This window comes from Camelus ferus, chromosome 2, assembly GCF_009834535.1.
Source record: "Camelus ferus isolate YT-003-E chromosome 2, BCGSAC_Cfer_1.0, whole genome shotgun sequence".
Taxonomy (NCBI): domain Eukaryota; kingdom Metazoa; phylum Chordata; class Mammalia; order Artiodactyla; family Camelidae; genus Camelus; species Camelus ferus.
In genome coordinates this window covers 62,973,199-62,991,725 of record NC_045697.1, presented here as the reverse complement: position 1 = coordinate 62,991,725, position 18,527 = coordinate 62,973,199, and the positions used below count along the sequence as shown (strand labels likewise).

At 37.2% G+C, this 18,527-nt stretch overlaps 1 protein-coding gene across 8 annotated transcripts in view; it reads right to left on the bottom strand.

The window, feature by feature from the left end:
- Positions 1 to 17,786, bottom strand: part of CCSER1 (coiled-coil serine rich protein 1) — a 1,107,668-nt gene extending 1,089,882 nt beyond the window's left edge. For 3 of the 8 annotated variants that reach the window (XM_032459692.1, XM_032459747.1, XM_032459752.1), the window contains exon 1: positions 17,338 to 17,785. The gene's annotated coding sequence lies outside the window, so the exon portion shown is untranslated. Of the gene's footprint in view, positions 1 to 14,704; positions 15,038 to 16,359; positions 16,832 to 16,927; positions 17,297 to 17,337 lie in introns of those variants that run through there. The other 5 variants (XM_032459742.1, XM_032459759.1, XM_032459700.1 and 2 more) reach the window with 5 other exon arrangements.
- Positions 17,787 to 18,527: the final 741 nt, after the last annotated feature.

Below are 18,527 nucleotides of genomic sequence, written 5' to 3'. Positions count from 1 at the left end.
CCCACTTTTCAAAAGACTAGAAATACAGGAATGTAAAAAAGGAGGTTATAGAATTATATATCAAAAGAAGAGCAGTACTTATCTCTCTTATTCTTGCTCATCAGAACTTCAGTTGAATATTTCATTTGAAACATATTTTCCATTTAAAGTTTGTTTTCTGTTTAAGTCTTGGGAGAGGTAAGAATGTTACTTTCTAGATACCTCGTAGCAATTAGCTTTCAGCAAATGCCAACTACAAAGCTATATAATAGTGTTTCACAAATTATTTCAGGACGTCTATCACCTCTTTCATATTGTCAATGTCACAAGAAAAAATGCACCCTAAGGAAATGCCTATGAGTTCATGGATCATCATAATATGAAAACTCTGGTCTTATTTTTAATTTTTATAATCTGTAGAATTTTATTTTATTTTTGTGTTTATTGTTTATAATTGACGATGCTAAATTTTATTGCTAGGGTTAAAAATGTCCAAAGGATGCTGTTTTAGCTCCAGGGTTAAAGATTTCCAAAGGAAAAATATGTAAGTTTGATTATCAGACAGTTCGCAGATAGAAAATATAGTAATACAGTCAAAACAATAATGAAACATCTGTAACATGATCTTTAAGACAATGATTGCATAAAGATCACATTCCTTTAACTGTCTACACGTTTATCTAGTTCCTATATCCACAGATTGTGAATTTGAAAAACAAAACCACTTTTAGTTCAATAGATCCTGAAATGCTAAATATAGACCAGCAGCCCAAGTCTATGGACAATGTGAATCCAAGTACAAGTGCAGAGCATAAAACTAAAGAGAACATTGGTACAGGAATGGACTTTTATTTTAAATGCAATAACATATAACACAAAAGGCAGGCAGAACTACAATTACTGTTTCTTTTATCCTTCCTAGTTTTACTTAATAATGTTACTCTTTAATTATTTAAGCATGATTTTGATTATCTGGCATTCTACATTGACTTTGTTGGGGTGACCCTATGCGTAAAAAATGATGTATTTTGTTTGTTAAACTGGAAAGGTGCTCTACTCTCAGATTTTTATTTGAAATCTAATCCAGGTCTATGAGATTAGAATATTTTAAAGGTAGAAAGTAACAAAGAACAGGATTAGCATTTCAATTGTCATCTACAAAGCAATTTTTTAAATATTTTATAATATTACTTGATACTATGGAAGCTTATTGGCCACCAGACAGTTTTTTTAAATCAAACTTGTATATAGCCAGAAAATAGATTTTATTCACTAAAGTAAATGTAATAATGGTCCTAAAACTTTGCGGAAATATTACTCAGGCAGTAATTAATTTAGATCAGTTGATTCCTTTGGTTGATTTTTAAAATGTTAGATTATAATAGTTTAATTATTGGATGATACAAAAAAGTATGTAACTGATCAAAATGAATAAATGGGACATCTGAAATCAAAAAGGAGAAACTAAGGCTTAAAATAAAATACTTTAAATGAAATGTTTCCACAGGCATATTAGTGATTACAATAGTCTGGATATCTGAAATTGGTTCCATGTGATTGTGGTGTATAGCAAGCATAAAAATCCTATGCGATCATACTGCATTCTCTAAGCACTCTAAGTTGCCATTGTCACCTAAGAATCTAGTTGGCATTTCATGCCTGAAATAATGACTAGATATGCTGTAATCACATTCTACTACTTCACTTCTTTTCCATCACTACTTAAACAATTTTACTCAGTGCTTCACTACGTGCATCAATTAAGTCAGAATCCACATTCACAAAAACTTCAACTAACATTCCCAAGGCAGTGGCAGCGAAGCCATTATTAATAGTTGTGGGATGAATGTTACAAGAGGTATATGGGGATCCACATGCATTCGACTTAATGATGTCTCACTTAAAATAACCTAGTCACCTACATGTTATATTAAATGGGCAACAGTAAAGATGTCATTGATGAGCTTTGAAATTACAGTTAATCCAATAAATAGTAGAGATGGCCTTCTGCAATAAAATTGCTCTGGCAACAATGTGATCATCACCTAGGCAAAAGTATGGCAGCAAGTTCAGGAAAGCTGAGATATACTCAAGTGAAATTTTAAGAAACAAATTCCAACTGTTAAGTCTTAGAAGAAAAAGCAATAGATGGAGTAACTTGACAAGTAGTTTCTATCTTTCACTAAAAAAAAAATTAGTTTCTGTCTTAGAGCTTGGATGCTGGGCCTTATAAGCAATGGGTACACAAAGAAGTGTTTAGGGGATGCAATATGAAAAGAATCTGCAGTTGTCTCACATGTATTAAGGATGCCAGCAAACTGACAGCAAACATGGACCTGGGAAACAGCTCAGAACTGTGACTGTGGACAATTAGTTCACAGCTTTCTGAGCATCAGTTTATTCTCCTGTAAAATGAACAAGTACTTTTTTTTTTTTTACTGTATATTAAATTTAGCAGCTAATATAGTTTCTTTCCATTCACGATTTTAAAAAATGCTGCACTGAATGGTTTTTAAAAATGTATTCTGATGCGTAAGTGCAAGAATATCTTTAATGTAAAACTTAAGAATGGAACTTCTTGATAATTGACTCTTCACATCTTCAACTTTACTAGATATTATGAAAGTGGTTATGACTTACATGTTTATAATGATGTACAATCTCATGAGAAATGCATACTAGCAATACTCTGCATTCCTACCAAAACCTAGTAGTGCCAAGCCTTAATTTTCATTATTATGAGTGCTATGAAATGACAGTCCACTGTTTTAGTTTCCATCTCCCTAATTATTAATAAGATGAGCATATTTTCACACTTTCCAGTGAGTTTCCTCTTTTATAAGCTGCCAGTATTTATGTTTCACTCTACTTTTTTCTGTTAGGCAGTTAGTCATACTATTGTTGTGTTGTGGGCTTTCCTTAAGTATTCTGGGTTATATTTCTTGTAAATATTGTGTTGCCTTTGATTTGTTTGTTCACTCAATTTATGGTGTTCAATTTTGATGTTCAAATATTCTTAACTTTAATAAAAATATCAATATTTTCCTCCAAATTTGTCAGTTATTTATTTTAGATTTTTCCTTTTAGGGCCTGGTTTCAAGTCATCCTTCTTACCCAAATAATAAGTAAAAATTAAGTAATAAAAATAGTGTTCTCTACTTCTTTAAGCTTTTAGGCTTTGTGTGTTTAAAACTTTTTGCAATTTCTAGAAGATGTAAACAAGAAATTCTGGGGCCTAAAATATTTTTCTTTCCACAATAGATTTAATAAAAGTGTATAAAACAAATACATAAGCCACAAATTTCAATAGATTTACAGGAAATGTGGTGATAAAAGTGATACATATAGAAAAAAAAACTGACTCATTCTAGGAAGAATATCTAAGTTCAGTTGTTAAAAAATACAGAAAAGAAAGAAAAATTCATTTATCTATTTATCCATTCATGCAAATAAAACTCAGTGAATGAATTACTTCTATATATAATACGTATTACACTTCTTATATGTATATATTAATACCTGCTATGTATGTGTGCGTGTTTGTGTATGTTTTCAAGCTTGCTAGAAAATAAGAATACAAAGATGGGAATAAATAAACACAATCTCTGTTCTCATGGAGCAGTCTAAGAAAAAGAAAAGTATTATCCAAATAATCTCATGAATAATTGTAAAATAACAGCTACCTTAAGTCTTACAAAAGAAAGGTACATGGTGCTGTGTGAGACTAAAATAATAAAAAGAAATGATGCTTGAGTTGAGAGATAAAGCTTGGGAAGAAAATGGCTAAATAAAGCTTGAATAAGAGAGCATTCCAGGCAGAGAGAGGAAAATGCACAAAGGTCACAGTTACTTCTTATTGTCTCTCTTCCTCCTGATCCACTGATCCAAGTAAGCAATAGAACCACCGTCACACACAATTTTGACTTAGTCTCCTGTGTACTCAAAAGTAAATCTTGTTCATTTTTCATATACCCAACATTAGCACAGAGTTGATGTTCAATAAATATTGAATTATTTGAACGAAACGTCCTCAATTCCTGGTGTTGCAATATGTGTTCTTTCATTCTGAAAAACTGGACAATAAATATGAGTTTACAACTCTCAAAAATAGGGTTTTGCAGAAACACTCAAAATCTATGCCCTTACAACAAAAAGTTTTACATAAAACCAAAATAATTTTTACCCTGTATGCCTAAAAGGACATGTAGAATTTCTTATCAAAAAAGAAGTAATACAGGAAATATACATACATATACATAAGCTTTTTCCTTTAAAAAAAAAAAAAAAGGAGAAAGTAGATTGATTAAAAGGGTATCCCTCTATTGTATTTTGCATTTGCCTGCCTTAGTATACTTTGCTTGCAGCTCTAATTACTTGGTAAAGCTAAATATTAATATGCTGAGTGAAAATCATACATGACCCAACTTCTGCATTTTACTAACATAATTCTCCTATTTACCAGTCTTGTAGGAGCTAATTCACACTACAAATTCTGGTACAAATGCATTGTACCAGAACAGACTGTACTTAATTGTCTAGTGCCAACTAGGTGTTGCTTGCAACTCAGAGTGCAGCAAAGGAAACTCCCCAGGCGGGTTAAAGTTGTCATGGAAGGTTTCATGGAGTCAGGACTATTAATGACAGCAGAGATCTGCATAAACAGAAAGCATGAAATGCACATACTGTGCGTGAGAGAGTGCTCTAAGTTACACGACCTTAACAAAGTGGAAGATCTATGTTTGAACTAGCAAGGTGTGGTGAGTTTACAGAGGGCCTCAAAAGTCAGGCAGACAAGTTCATATTCATTGAATAATAAAATAGAAATAAAATACAGTTTTTAGAAGGAGAAACTGCTATGAGAAAACACTCATTTGGATGCAGTAAAGAAAATGTTTATTGCTCTGTACTATAGAAAGTATCAGATTATCAATAAAACATGACAGCCCACTTGTCAGACCTGTTTGAGTATATATTTGAGTATATATTGAATCACCTTTGCATAGGTTGAATACAAATACAAATCTTTTAATGTGCTAAAATGAATGTATGCATGGCCAACATTGTCTAAATGAGGTTGACCTGCAGTGGGCAAGCATACTTTCATAATCCAATTTTACATATGAGTCATCCTTAAACTAATAAGCATAGTAACTTGGCATATTAACCTTTGACATGATTTTTTTTATTGCTCATGGGGGAAATGACATTAAATTGACAGGACTGAAAAATGCACATTTCTGCTCTGCATATTTACTTATCATGCAGTCATCTATTATACTTGTGGCTCTTCCACTAGAATTAACACACTTAGAATCTGATTTAGCCTCTGTCATTCACTTTTTAAAATTATTCAATTGCCTAGCATTGTCTCTTGTACACAGTGCATGCTTAATAAATGATTACAAAATGTGTAAGGAACAAATGAATGACCCATGCCTACAAATAGGAATAAATGACCAATGCTAAAGTGTCTCTGACCAAAGGAAAAACATGTATAAGTAAACTTATCATGTAAACAAGAAAAGGCTGGTTAACCTATTATCTGTCAGCCTCTGCGATGGTTAAATTGTATGTGACACTCTGGCTAGCTTATCTGTAGGCCCAATTGTTTGGTCAAGCATTAGTCTAGATGGTGCTGTGAAAAGTATTTTGTAGATATGATTAATGTCTATATCATTTGATTTAAATAATGTGAGTGGGTTTCATGGAATCAGTGGAAGGCCTAAGAGCAAAACTGAAATTTCTTGGAAAAGAAGGAATCCTACCTAAGTTTCCAGCCTGCTGGCCTGCCCTATGGACTTCAGATTTGCCAGCCTCTACAATCACATGAGCTAGTTCCTTAAAATGAATCTTCTTGCAGATAGATCACATGGATACAAATACAACTGGCTGTTTTTCGGGAGGTCACTGACTGATTCACCTCTGCCCCTCAAAAAAAAAAAAAAAAAAAAAAACTAAAACTACCTATATTATTAGAAGAAATTTTTATAAGACAGATCCCATTATAAAAAATTACATTACTACATACATATGTATGTTTTTATATGTACATATATAACAAGATTGATCCAAGTTTTGACTAATTTCAAATATTCTAGTAAAAACATTTAATTCAGTAATATTTGTACAGGCACTTAAATTGGTTTTGATGGGGGTGTAAACTGCATTATCTTCTGTTGAGAAAAAAATGTAATCACAGCAGGCCCCCATCTTTTCACGACCACACTCTAAATCGGAGGCAATCATCACTTTTGGTCCCTAAGGGGTCCTAGGCTTGACCGAATGTTGAGGAGTCCTAGGGCTATGCTTACACAACACAAATGATTCACATGATTGCTAAAATTCACCTCTTTCTCCTAACAGTTATGTTATAAAATACCTAAATTGTGACACACATCATAGGAACCCTCGAAACAGTTTTAAGGCAACTTTTCTTTTAGATGGACTAAACCCTAGTTTTTATAGGGAGTGTTTCATCTCTAGTTTTAGTAGAAAATGACTCTAGTGGTTTCTAATCCATAAAATTAATGATAGTCACATTATCTGGTATAATTCTAAATCTTTAGCAAAGAAATTATTAGTTTTCTGAACTATGAGTTTATTTAAGATGGTTTCAGAAAATGTTTGCTTTATTCATCTTTTAACACATTTAAAATTATTTCTTTTACATCTATTTTTAATCCATATTATTTCTTTGAGTTATATAACTAGGTCTCCAAGAGTTAAAAATAACTAATATAGTTTTTCCATCTATGCTTCATAATTGAAACACTCCTGCTGGCAATAAGTGGAAGAAAAAAATAAAAACAGGAAAGAGAAACAGCATGACATACAAAATAGATAGTATGTATATTTCAAAAACATGAAAGGCAGAATTATAAAGTAAAATATCCCCCACGAAAAGGCCACACAACCATTTCCTATGGTTCTTGCACTTGAAATACAGGGAATTTCTGACCAAAAGAAAAACTGTGGTACCTATTCTTGAACTGTCCTGTAAGGGAAGATATAGACAGGTACACAACTCACCAACATCATGCAAAAGTGACCATTAAGTCAATACCACACCAGTGACAGGATGCCTTATGTGTAAATAAAAGAGTTTTTCTATAACAATGTAGTCACTTATAATCACACTGAACATTCAGAGTAGTGATATGTATGGGTGTGGAGAACTGAAAACAAGCACACTTGCTTTTATGGCAGTTCAGAAGTCACTAATATGGCTATAAGAAGACAGAGAAAAGAGATCTACCAAGTTCCAGTCTGGCCAAGGACCATGAATAATATGGACACTGCAATTGGGAACTAAATGATAAGCTTCAGGGAGGAGAGAAACCGTATGTTTCATTAACCAATATATATATATACAGGACCTAGTAACATTTGTTTATTCAGTTAAAGAATTCTGCCAGCCTTACACAGCCTCCAATTTGCAGGCATTTCAAAATTTGGATCTGGGCTGTGGGAACTGAGAGGACATTTCCAATTCCAGAGGCCTTAGAGAATGAGTGTGGTGTGGATGGCTGGGATTCTTGTTTGAGGAAGTGACAGACCAGACTCTCCTTTGACCCCCATCCTTCGTATCGGCCTATATTGTTGCTTCCTTAAATTCTGCTGATCCCCTAATTCCCATGGTATATATACTACAGTTTCTAGAGTTCCTCCAATCCTTTCATTTTTTGAAGACTTTTAGACGTTTTAGGATACTTGGTTCCATGTTAAGAACAAATTTTCAGTCCATGAAAAACCCATGGAGGGCAATATTCAAATTGAGCCTAGATGTGATTCAGGACAGTGGCTAGCACTTGGAGTAGTTCACAGAAGGATGGGCAATATTCAAGTCACTCTTAAGCAGTATTCATTCATTTATCAATTACTGAGGATCTTCACATCACTGATTTAGACAAGCAGCTTGAAAAAGAGAATAAAACACAAAATTACTGCCCTCATAGAGTTCACATTCTAGTGGGCATGAAGCACAAGCAAGCAATGAATTATGATGCATTAAAGGGAGATTTCACAGTGATATACACAGGCTGTTACTGGAACTCAAAATAGGCTTCTTGCATGGGATTGAGGTAGTCCTCCTTGAATATACGTTTGAATTGAGCCTTGAAGGACCCACTGAATAAACCAAATGGTGGAAGTTTCAGTCATTCCAAGTGAATGACACAGCATCTGCAATGGCAGGCTCTATGAATAGCAAAAACAAAAACAACAAAATATTTTGCACAGTTTTACAAGAGAACTTTGACAAGAGCCTAGTACCCTGGATAGCTCCCTTGCATCAAAGGTGACTGGAGAGACTGAGGTCTAGCAGGTTGAAAGGGGGACTGAAGGATCTCCAAAACTTCAAATTTACCAATCTATCCTACCTTCAAATTAAAATGCTTTGGCTTTTAAAATACCTCATCCGATCACTTCCTGCATTAGACCTCTGGGGCTATGCATTTTCTGTATCATCATTCAATGAACCTGACTCTCCTCAGAAATATCCTGGGAGGCATTCCTTCTTACTCCTCACTAGACAGTTAGCACTGCAGTGTCTTTATCCTTTCAGTGTTTTGGACTCAGGAGCCCCATGATTCTCCCCACCCCAAGATGCTTCCTCTCCCTCTGATCAACTTAGACCCTCCCACTGCAGGGTCCCTCATCCTTTCAAAAGCTGAACTGGTATTGATGAAGAAGATACCTGCCAATACCCCTCAAAGTTAATTTTAGCCATAATGTTGTTATAAATTTATATGCTTGCTGTGTACAAATTTGTAGTGACTCTGATGGCCCAATTTAGTAATCTACACTTTATTTTTAAAATCACTGCTATAGAAGGTACATTCTAACTTTTCAGTAACTCATTTATTAATGAATATTTCTGGTTTTCTTGGGTCTGTTTGCACATGAATATGGTATTAAAAATTGAAAACAAAATCAAACTATTCTTGAGCTATCTGCCTGTAGTTAGCATTCCTTTGAAAATTCAGGAACCCTGACACACAGACTCATTGGTTTTGTTATCAATAAGATATTTTGAAACTTTACCTGAAGTAAGTTATTTAGTCTGCATTTCTCATACTGAATTTGAGTCTGGTTTAGAGGTATGTTTTTCCTTTTCTTAATCATCTCATCTAATGTGTTCTCCCCTTTAAAGCTTTTCCTGAATGTCTTAAAGAATACTGTATTAGAAAGGCACAGTCACTAAACACATTTCATATATTCAGACTTAATGCATTGGTAATTTGTATATCTACAAATAAACAAAAAACAATCAAACAAATAAAAATAGTTGAAGAATTGCCTAGAATGTTAAAGCCTATATCTGCATTTATTTCTGCCATGTCTTTATTCATATATACTTGTATGGTTTTATTTATAAACCTAATATAGGTTGGTGATGTATCATTTGCTGCTATTGCCAAAACCAAACAAACAAAAACCAAAAAAAGCCACACATACAACAACTCATTAACAGAATCATAGTATTAAACTTTTCAGGGAAGAAGTAACTGCAGTGAATAGGTACATAAGAAATATGACATGATAGTCTGAATTTGGTAGATAAGGAAAGCGTATCACTAAAACTCCCAGAAAAGTTGAATTAAGGCAGTATACCTGGCTTAACAAACATTTCCTGAACACAGAAATACCCCTAGGTTTCATTAATGAAACTTAGAGAAAGTATCACACAGTCCGGAGTATGTTTCTTTAACACATTCAAATAAGGTCATAAAGGAGAAAGGAGAAGAGCCAGGTCATCTTGAAATAAACAATTGTAATTGTGAGAAATAAACAACTGAATAAGAGAAACAGGCAAACCCTAAAGAATTCATATGCAAATTCTGCCCATATTTGTGTACATATATCACATTTAGTCACCAAAAAAGATATGGAAGAATATGTATTCTATTTATGTGGATAATTTGTTCAGGAACCATATGTGGTGCATTCTTTTTGAAACAGACTGACTTATACATAATAAGCATTTACAAAATGTTTGTTGTCAGTGGTGATAAATGAGGTACCTCTATAGCAGGACACAGCCAGATAAGGGAAGATGACATGTAGCAAAATGAGGCAGTCTAATGATGGTTAGAACCTGGAACTAGACCTGCCTTGTAGTCTGGAAAGCAATATACAGACCTAGCTGTAAATACTTCCAAGAAGTCCAACCAGCCTGCATACCTGAGAGTGGGGCAATATGCCAAAAGTGGTTGGCATCATGGAGGTCCAAGAGTGAGTACTGCAAATGAAGCATATCTCTAAGAGCTGGCAACGTTTAGACATCCAGGAAAGTGGTTACTGCGGTGGGGGTGGTGAGTCTGCTGGCAGATAAAAAGGTCAGGAAATGATGTGGTTTCAGAGGTAGGAGCCCAGTCCTTAAAGAAATAGAGAAGGCTCTGTAAAAAGAAAGATCTCACTCAAATGCTATAAGAAATGGTGATATTAAGTTATTAAGATTCAGGGGAAAATATTTGGTGAGAAATCAGTTTCAGTTATGAGAAAGAAGCATTACTATAAATAAGTTATCATATAAGAGCTGGACATCATGGGTGGCTTGATGTTAAGTCCCAAAGTGTTGAGACTAGAAGCCAGTCCATCTTACCACTACATAGAAGAATTGGTCCTAAATCAGGAGCATGACTGAGGCTCCAGTTAAAGATTAAATGATTCCAGTGACAGTCTAAACAGAATCTCACAAAAAGCTACAAAGTAGGCCATAAGTAATGTACTCAGTGAAACAACCAATTATTTTTTTCTTGTTGATAACTTGCATCTACTTTTATTCATGTTATTGACTGATTTAAACAAATTATGAAAATAAAATTTTGCCCAGCTAGTCTAGTAGAGGGCTTCAGAATAACCAGATTTAACTCTGATTGTCTGACAGTCAATGGACGTCCATAGAGCCAGCCTTTAAAAATTTCCTTTGCTGCAAAGATTTGAATATTGGTTAAACACATATTTAAATAAATAAGTTAAAGATTAAAAGCCAAAAGAAACTAAACTGATACGACCATGTAATATTTTTTTCTTCTCATGGGAGTCAAAATGAATTAACAGACGGCACCTAAGGTCAACTTTGCTTGAGTATGGTACTCAAAGCTGTGTGTGAAGTATTCCAGAAGATAAGCTGCATATCTCCAAATATGGAGACTATCTAATTAATGTTTGAGCATTCTCTGCATTAAGGTACTCATTCTGAAAATTACACTTGGTTACATCTTAAATTTTCACTAACAAGTTTGGAGAGTCTAACCAGTTGGGGTAAAAGAATTGTGATTGAGTGGCACTGGGGATAAACAACTTTGGTACTGAAAAGAGCAATAAGAAGATGGGAGCCTCAGCCTTGCAAGTCCTCCATCACTTGTTCCAATCACCCAAGACACAATAATGGCATCTCTGAAGATAATGGCAACAGGGTGAGTAATGCACAGATATTGCTGGGCTCTGAGTTAAATCAGAATAAGGAGAAAATACACTTCACATTTTCTGTCTACTGGTTTCATAATTTATTCATCGTTGTAATAAAAAAAAGTCAAAGTTTGGTGTAGGTAGCTTGGCAGATCACAGAACAGAACCTCAGTTTCCTCACCTCTAAAATACGCACAAAACTTTATAATATTAGGAGAACTGCATGGCATAACCTATTTAAGTGCTTATCATGGAAGTCATGTTCAGCACATTATAGCCATTGCTGTTGTTGTTAACAAACATCTCATCACTTGCAAAATAGAAAGAAAAACAATACCTATATTTACATATATTCCAGGACTCCTTTAAAATATTTTTTCAAGTGTCAGTCTTTGGAACATAATATACCCTTAGAATGAAGGTATACACTCATTCAACAAATAATTATTTATGTGTTTGCCACTGTTAATACCTAATGATACAATACTGAACCAATCACACAAACACACATAAAACTGCAATGACTACCACAAAGTAGAGGAACAGAGAACTAAAACAATGTATCAGAGAGAAACTGATGTAGCAAAGGAGGCCAAGGAAGGTTGACTGAGCTCATACCTGAAAGGAGGAAGATGCGACAAGAGGGGCAGGGAGGGAGGATAAGAAGGAGAGGGAAGGGTTACTAAGAGAGATACAGGATTGGAACACATTATCTTTGATCCTGAAAGATGTAGAGATGTGGTCTAAAATTTATTTCAGTAATAAGACTTCGGGAGAACATTCCACACTTGTGAAGTTATAGTTGCAGAACCGTAATCTTATAGAGAAGATGATAATAAATGCCAAAACCAAAAATATCACATAAAAGTCAAGAAAACTAAACAAAAAATAGTCAATCCTTGTATACTGTGCATATTTTTTGTTCTGTAAATGACTACCAGTAAGGTCAGTCGGAGGTCTTTACCGTTCAGTTAAATTCTATACATATAGATTGCTTCTCCAGTCAACAGCAAATATGTGCTTAGGAATTAGACTCATTTTTTAATTCAATTAAGATGAAAATGTTCTGATGGTGAGTATAGTATTTTCCAGGTCTAAATAGCTAAAGCTTAGTTATCTCTACCAGTTGAAGAAAGTATTTAGGTACAAAATAGGTGGAAGACACTGCCTTCAAGTCAGTGGTTCTCCTACTTTAGGGTGCATAAGAATCACATAGAGGACTCCACCAAAGTTTCTGATTCAATCATTCAACGGGATTGCATTTTAACAAGTTCACTGGTGCTTTTGCCCAGGGAACCACATTTTGAGAACTACTGCCCTAGGTTAAGAATTTGCCATTAAATAATAAAATGTTTCCTTATAAATGACCTTTAGATTTTATTTAGTATCAAAATGTTACAGTGTTCAAAAATTTTAATAAATTTAGTTAAAATTGTAAATATAGCGTAAAAAATGCAAAACCAAAAATGACATTTTAAGTTATTCTAGGTATCAGGCCAGAAATTTTGCCAAACAACAAACTTTATCTGTCAAAGTTCTAAGTAGAAATTTTTTTAAATTGTAATATCATACCATAGACCCTAGCAAACATTTTCAACCACTGATTTTTTTTTTTTTTTGCCATTTTGTTTAGCCCACATAAAGACAGTTTAAACTGAAATACAGTCATTTTAAAGCAAGAACTGATAGTTGTATCAACTGCAGTTTAGACTGGTCAGTTTTACAGTTTTATGTTATATTTAGTTTAAGCTACATGTTGAAGTATGTTTCTTTTGTTAGTGTCTGTCATCAATCTCTTCATCTTTTCTTACTGCTTCTCCCACCCCAGACTTCATGTTTTATTGTTAACTGCCACTCTTGCATACTACATGTTCAAGTATGTTTCTTTTGTTAGTGTCTGTCATCAATCTCTTCATCTTTTCTTACTGCTTCTCCCACCCCAGACTTCATGTTTTATTGTTAACTGCCACTCTTGCATAGTGAAGATAATATTGCTGATAGAAGCATATGTCCTCAATATAAAGCAAACAGATTTTGTCACTATCCAGTAGGGAAATCATGCAGAAGCTGTCAGTCATACAGTAGGAGAGATTACATTATCAAAGTGATACACCTGTGACATATAGTGCAAAACCAAACTCAAAAGAGACCAATTAACAGATATGCTGGTCTGTACCTTGACTGCATTGGAAATCATTCCATTCCTGCATGAATATGAAACTGATGATTTAATAGGCTTTTCACTTCTGTAATAACTCATATCTATTCACCGTCAACAAAATATATATGAAAGTCTTTTAATTCAGCTAATCTGAAAGTAATTCTATTCTGTTATTTATTGAAAGTCATATCTAATATTTGTACTATTTCCTTACTGTCACCATAACATACTTCTTGGGTGTCATATTGAATAGGGAATCTCAATGTCAAGTCAGATCTTTCCCCTTATGTTCTTAAAACAGGGAAATGCATTTTAAAGTTTTGTGCTTGTATAAAAACAACTATATATACAAAGAAGAAATAACTAAGTTCAAAATGTTTAGAGATAAAGCATGCTATTAGTAATACAATCTATATATCAAAAGATAGTTACAACATCTTTAAAACTGTTGTTACAATTCTAAAATTGTTCACAAGCCCCACATCATAGCTGTATATTCATGAAAAATAATGTAAGGATAGATTAACTATAATGCAGATGCATTCTAATAACTTTAAAAATACAGAAAATATGTTAATGAGTTATACATTTCATATGAATAAAATATTAAGCATTCAATGACTGCTCACTATTAATACAGTTTTGGTTTTGTTTTTTTTTTTTTTTAACATTATCTCATACTTTTTCCTTTAGAGCAAATCTAATAAAGGTTAGTTAAGGATGTACCCTAAACACCTCATTTCATGTGATGCCACCTTGGTATTAACATGAAATTCAACACTTTAGTGTGATGAGGTATATTTAAATATTTAGAGTAAGTATTCTCTATAAATATATATCGAGCATATTTTTCATTAAAAGGCAAGATAAAATCAATGATCTGTCTTCTTAGGTACAGAAATATTGACAACTAACTCCAAGAATACAGTGTACAGAATGCTGTACACAGAAACTGACTCACCCTGAACTTTGCACAGCAAATTCAGCCACTTTGCAATATCAAAATCTATTTCAAAACAAACTTATCTTTCCTTAGACCTTTTGTTCTTTTCTACAAATTTATGAGATTTGCATCTTATACCTTATATTCTCACCCACAAACCACTAATCCTATTCATCCCTCAAGATCAAGACCAAGCAAGTCTTACCTACCTTGGCAGCCTTTTCAGACATAATCCAGTATGAAATGTTACTGTCATGCTCTGAACTCCTGCAGTCTTCATTAGAGATGCAATCTCTTATTGTCAAGGGTTGTTAACTCTGTTCAAGCATGAGCATCAGATTGGCCCCAAGTGGAGAGTAAGCTCCTGAAGGGCAGGAGGAAGCAAGGAAGTCTTATGCTCCTCCACAATAGGCCCTTTATTATGAATACTATGCTGAGTAATAAAATGGAGTAAGGTGTTCAATATCAACAAAATGTAGTATTTTTCATTTTCTACTTCATAAGTCTGATGTAAATTAACATTCTATAGTATAAAATATATCATTAAAATAATAAAGTTGCTCATTCTCTGATGTCAAAGAAAAAAGTATTCATAAATATTACTTTTTAATGATTGCAATAATACAGCTCATCAAGTACATTTAAAATTTTCCCATTACTTCTACATTCCAATGATTCAGGAAAATTAAGGTAACAACCCTCAGAGTAGGGCCTCAGGCCAAGTTCTAATGTAATATATATAACTGCACGTGCTCCACTGTTAAAAATGTATTTTAAACCAATATGAACGTAACCAAATCAAAATAACAAATTCTTAACTCTGTTTTGTCTTCAAAATAAACAGGACTCTTAAGGAAAGCTACTTTCACACTGGAAAAACAGAAACATTTGGCATGTTTTGATCAAAATAAGGAGCTCCTTGATACCAAATGAAGACAAATCACTCTGACAATCAGTTGGTCAATCTACTTCTCTTCTCTGTGAAATTATTGAACTAGTAGTTGCAATATGAAATTTCAATGTTTTAAAAACACTGTGCTTGGCAGGCGCTTAGTGACATCCCAATTTAAAATAATGAGGACAACCCATCATTGGTTCTATGAAAACACAGGTTGCCACTTTTAAGAACATAAATTTGCTAACGCACATAAAGCATCCTAAGGCATCTTTATGCTTCAAGTTATGTCTTTGGTATTTGTGCCTGTTATAAAGCAAATAGAAACAGAAAGCAAAACAAACTGATTGTGTTGTAGCCTCGATTAATAGTATTTCAGATCTTTTCTTCATAGCTAGTTCTAATTCTAATCAGTAATAATCGATATAAACTCATCCAGGTGTCCGCCTCTCTTTTCCCCAAAGCTTTTAATAAACCCAACTTTAAGGTAAAATGTGTGCACATTATTTTTAATAGCCTTTCTAGGGGTAGAGATGAAGGGTATGTGTTACATATCAGTAGGAAGGTATTCAACCGTAAAAATATTAGAAATGAAAGCTGCTGAAACCAAGTAGGTACCTTCTGTCTTGTAGGTACTATTGATGGCCTGAAGAGGTAAGAGGAGTGGAGACTAAGTACATAAAAACATTAAAGGGCAAGAGATGAGCAACTTCTAAGAAGCCTTTTTCTTATATCTGTAAAATGACAAGTGATTTTCTGACTTCCTTCACTCATATTCAAGGTCCCACAAGAGGGGGAAGAAAAGCAGAATTGCTTCTAATTCTGAGAAAGAAGAGGGGAGAGAGAGGAAAGAAGGAAAAAAAAAAAAAAGGAGAGAGGGAGAGAGAGAAGCTCAGGAAACACGGAAGGAAACCCCGAGAAATTTCACAACTCTTTGCCATAAATAGCCTTTCTTCTCACTCTGCATACCTCCTCCTTTACATCAGCAAGGCTCAGCCTCCACGCGCAGAGAAGCACCATTCACAAATCCCTCCGTCACCCCATCACGCACCCCTGCCCGTTGATGGCACTGCGTGTACAAGTCCCTGGGATACAAGCCAAAGGGGGGGGGAGGACACCTGCGGTTTCAGCTCAGGACTGATTTTCTTTCCAGGTGAACCAATGCATTGATTAGTCAGGAGCGCGAGCGTGAACACGCACACGCGCGCACACTCACACACGCGCGCGCGCGCACACACACACACACACACACACACACACACATATCCTTGGAGCCCTTGACGCGCCACCACAAAGCAATTTGTCCACACGAAGTCGCCGCTGTTCCTGCCGCCGCTGGGGAGGTTCTCGCCTCCAATCCAGGAAGCCAGCGCCAGAGGACGAGCGGGCGGAGGCAAGAGGCCGTCCCGGCTCCGGCACTGCGGCTCCACCAGGAGCCCCGGGCTCCCCGCCCCCTTCCCCCCACCACCCCTCCCCGCCGCGGCCCCCGCCCCGGTGCCCGCAGCCGGCGGCGCCGCCGCTGCCCGGCCGCCCCTACCTGCGGGACACGAACGGCGAGGGAGGGGAGCGGCCCCCAGCCTGCGCCAACTCTTGCCTCCTTGGCCCGCCGCGTTCCGCGGAGCCCTGAAGTGGCCGCCACGGACGCGCGGAGCAGAGTGCTCAGGAGCGCGGAGGAAAAGGCCACGCAGCGCGCCCGGAGTCGCGGGCCCAAGGCGAGCGACCCCGTCCGCCTCCCTCCCACCCCGCCCGCGAGACTAAGTCTCCGCGCCGCGCACGCCGGGCCGGCGGCCGGCGCCCCGGGCCTGGGCGGGGACTGCTCCAGGGCGGCCCGGGCAAGGCGCGGTCACCTGCCTGGCTGTCCTCCCGCGTCCGCCGGGAGCCGGCCCCAGTGCCGCGGGGACGCGAAGCGCGACCCTGAGGGCGCGGGGGCACAGGGGGCGTTACTACCTTGAGGGCTCCGCGCCGCTTGGTAAGGCTTCTCCCGGGCACTCGGGGATTTATGTCTTCGGGGCACGGGGGTGTCTTTCCTGGGCCCCCTCCTCTGCCCTCCCTCCCCTTCTCGGCTGTTGGGCTCCTTCTCTCCACTCCCAGTTGCAGAGTCGAGCTGCGTTATTTAATAATCCTCCTGCTCCTCCTGCCTGCGCCAGCAGAGCTGCTCTGCCTGAGCCACCGCTTCCCAGTCAGTCATGTTGTGGAGAGAGAGAGAGAGAGAGACGCGGATTGGCAGTCGGTCGGCGACTGCGGTGAGAGAGAGAAGAGCAGAGCAAGAGGAGGGCAGAGGAGGGACGTGGGGAGGCGCTTCCAAGTGTGTGAGTGCGCGGAGTGTGACTGAGTGGGGGACACTAGAGTCACCTCCTCGGCAGGCCGCGCTCCCAGACTGTGAGGAGGGCGGCGGCGAGCGCGGCCTTTTATAAGGGCCCGGGGGGGAGGGGTGAAGCTGGGGAGGGGGTGGTTCCTAGGGCGGCGCCCGGCCAACTGCGTCCGCGGGTTACCACGCACGCATACTCATACATTAAGGCGCGCACACCCACGGCTGGCCCGTAGCTGAGTTTTCGTTTTCAGGGGAAGCCGTATCCGACCGTGCTGACTTGGCTTTCTTCTCGGCCCATCCTCAAATGTATGTCGGGTCCAAGTGCACTGGCAGGTCAAGACTGAAAAAGAAGGGGAATCTGAAGCTTTGCAAAGGGACCGAGGCAATACTGAAAATGCACCGTATCTTTTCTCTCCCAACCAGATGCTATTATCTTCATTCTCTTCTACCTCCCAGGGAGGAAATTGTGAGATCCTTTCTCCTCTTTTTCTTCTCACCCAGCCTATTCACATTCTGACACATCTTTTCCCTCAAAGGCCGCAAGGAAAGAAACCTGGCTTCTTTTATCTAAGCAGATCACACCTCCCAGGAAATATTTACAGCAGTCAGTTCTTCTGTAAGATAACAGAAGCACTGGGACTGTGACTTGATGGGGAACTTGTGTTCCTACACGTAAGGTCCTCGACAACACGGGAATTACAAACAGAACCAGCTACCGTTTTGACATCATTTGACTGATGGCCCTCTGGAGAAATTTTGCCATTTTAGTGATGGAGAAAACTTCTGATGCATGGTGCTGCGGTTTACCTAATTTATTTTCCCTGAT